Raw genomic sequence first — 3,356 nt, 5'->3', positions numbered from 1 at the left:
ATATATATATATATATAATAACGGGAAATACGCATCATGAAGAAAACAACGTTGCTGCGCCCAACTCAGTCACCACCGCAATCACTACCAACACCAATACCACAATCCCAGAGCTACAATCATCACCATCAGAATCAGAATTTCTGCCAAGTCCCACGACCATCACCACAAAAATCTACCATCTTAAACCCCCATATCCTCCCCCCTTGCCACAATCAATACTACCGCCACAAATACCACCTCAACCACTGCAAATTTCACCTACCCCTATAACCTCTACATCACCTCAACTTACACAGTCACCACCATCACCACAACCACCCATATAAACATCACCGCAATTACAATCCAAACCACCTCCTCAACCGCCAATATTACAGCTACTACCACCATCACAACAATCAGAATCACCTCCTCAAACACTCACACTCAGTCTTCAACCATCAGCGCCACTTCTGCCACCTCCACTACCATCACAGCTACCACTACCAAAAACAATACATCGATACTACACCATCATCTGTTCAACCACTATCACTACCATCTCGACCACCACTAACACAAAGCCCCTACAATAACTACTATATCTCCTCAATCATGACCACTACCGCATCAGCCACAACAAAACTTGAACTAACATAACCACCACGTAAACATCTACTACCACCGTCCTTTAAACTTTACCAAGTCCACTACCTCTGACACTACGTTCTGCTATTACCAACACTGTCGCAAATCTCATATTAAGTTCCACAGACCAACTACCACATCTAGCACATCTACCTATACCACCATCATTACTATCACCAGCACAGCTGCTACTGCTTCCAATGTTGCCGCAATCCCACTACCACCAATACCAACTTCATTCACCTTACCAATTCCAGTTCTACCATCACTGCACTAACAAAATTCCATCACCAGCATTATGGTATTTCCAATACTATCAACACCACCACCTTCACAACCACCGATGCCACCATCCCCACCACCAACACAACCACCGATACCACCACTAAGTCTCCACTGATATAATCATCATTATCACCAGTATTACCACCAACATGATTCACACCACTGACACCACCACCACCACAACCATCACCACAGCTGCTGCTACTCCCACTACCATCACTACTACTACTACTACTACTACTACTACTACTACAACCGCCACACCTCCTCACTATAACTATTGTCACAATCACTTACACCGCCACCAAAACTACAAGCGCTACCATCACCTTCACTCGTCAGCACCATCACTCATCTGTACCAACCCTCATGAGCACTATCACTTACCAATATGATTACTCATCAACACCATCACTCAAAACCATTATTCAGCAGCACCATCATTCCTTCAGCAGCACCATCATTCCTTCAGCAGCACCATCATTCCTTCAGCAGCACCATCATTCCTTCAGCAGCACCATCATTCCTTCAGCAGCACCATCATTCCTTCAGCAGCACCATCATTCCTTCAGCAGCACCATCATTCATCACCTTCATTAATCCTCACCTCCCTCACAACCACAGTCTTAATGCTATCACCAGCACTATAAAACCACCACCACCAGCATTATCATCACCAATGCGGCTATGAAATCATATGAGTGATATTCGGCAGACGAACATTTTGATGTAGCCTTTTAAACGTTGGTTTGGAACTCACTTTGTGACCGTGCCTCTACTTCAAAGACTCCTACGTTCTTCATAATGAGTAGCAGTGGAGGACGGAACTGCGTGTCGATCAGAGACGCGTAATTAATATTAGTTTCAAATTTTAACACAAGACTAGCATTTCGTAAATGTGGAGAGTTGATAGCCTCGACTCCAGTGCTCCAATGGCGTTTATTTTATCGTTCTCGAAAGGATACAAGGGAACGTCCACTTCGGCAGAATTTGAACACAAAACGTAAAGACGGACAAAATGTCGCTAAGTATTACATATATCACACTCCGCCAAAGGACGACTTAATTTTTTATCCCTTTCAGGATCGAAAACATTAGTATCAGTTGAGCACTGCGGTCGATCCCGGAAATAGCTGGCCTTGAGCCAAAAATTTGATACCAATATTATATTTATTATAACTGTTGTGTGCCCTCCTTTTCCAGGTAACTATGAAAATATTGATCTTCTATTCGTAGACTCGCGTGTGACACAGACCGTCAATATTTCACCGACCGGTTTTGAATGATTACTATCAATTTGTGATTCTGAGAACTTTCTGTATGTGAAGTCGATTTAATGAATGAACTGTACACAGAACTATATTCACTTTTCAAATTGAACAGCATTCTTACCGATGGCTCGATGTTAGATGGGACAACTAAAAACTCTCTCTCTCTCTCTCTCTCTCTCTCTCTCTCTCTCTCTCTGTCCCATGTCTCCTTGGTCATGTGTAAGTATGTGTCTGCGTGTGTGTAATGATAATTCATATGAAACAAACAAGCAATGCACATAAATTGAACGTCACGGTCGGACGACCGTTCACTTCAAATTAAATTAGCATACATAACACTCTGTACACACTAATAACACATATTTGCATCAGGCAGCATTTATTTAACTCATACACATAGAAATATAGAGACGTACATATTTCTTTCTCTCTTTTAATTTCTTTGGTCGGTCCAAGGCTATAGTGGAAGACACTTTCCCAAGGTTCCACGCAGCGGAACTGGACCTGGAACCATGAGATTGGGAAGCAAGCTTCTTCCCACACAACTGCACCTCTAAAAAAAAAAGGAATCCACCTGAGAGAATGTTTTGGAGGGAATTATAAAACGTCGAACCGCATGCATTGTGGTTTTTTTCTTCTGGCTGATCTTCAATTCAAATCCTCCCATAGACTACATGGACATTACACTTCGTTATCTACCTTCGCTCCTCCACTGGGTTTTTGATGTTTTCAATGAAATTCACTCTGTTGCAGGCTTTCGGGTTACGTTCTTTGAGACTATTTTCCTTGCCTCGTGTCAGTCGGTCATCAGGTGGGTGTAAGGGTCATGGGCATTGCGCTGTCTCCTTAAAAAAATATAATTCTGAAAATATTACCCGTGTATTTTATGGATATTTAACAAAGGTACTGAGTTTCTTAATGATATCTTTTTCTCTTAAACTAAAAGCTATGACAGGAATACGCTTTTTTTGGATACGAGAAGGCAATTTGAGTCATAAACACTTTGTAAAGCGAGACACAATAGTGTGTGAGTGTGTGCCTGTATGGATATATATGTATGTATAATAGATATACATATACATACATATATATTCATATATATATATATGCATAGAGATATACATAAATACATGTATATATATATATATATATATATATATATATATATAT

Source organism: Octopus bimaculoides, chromosome 17 (genome assembly GCF_001194135.2).
Source record: "Octopus bimaculoides isolate UCB-OBI-ISO-001 chromosome 17, ASM119413v2, whole genome shotgun sequence".
Lineage (NCBI taxonomy): Eukaryota > Metazoa > Mollusca > Cephalopoda > Octopoda > Octopodidae > Octopus > Octopus bimaculoides.
Note: the sequence above shows the minus strand (reverse complement) of the source record.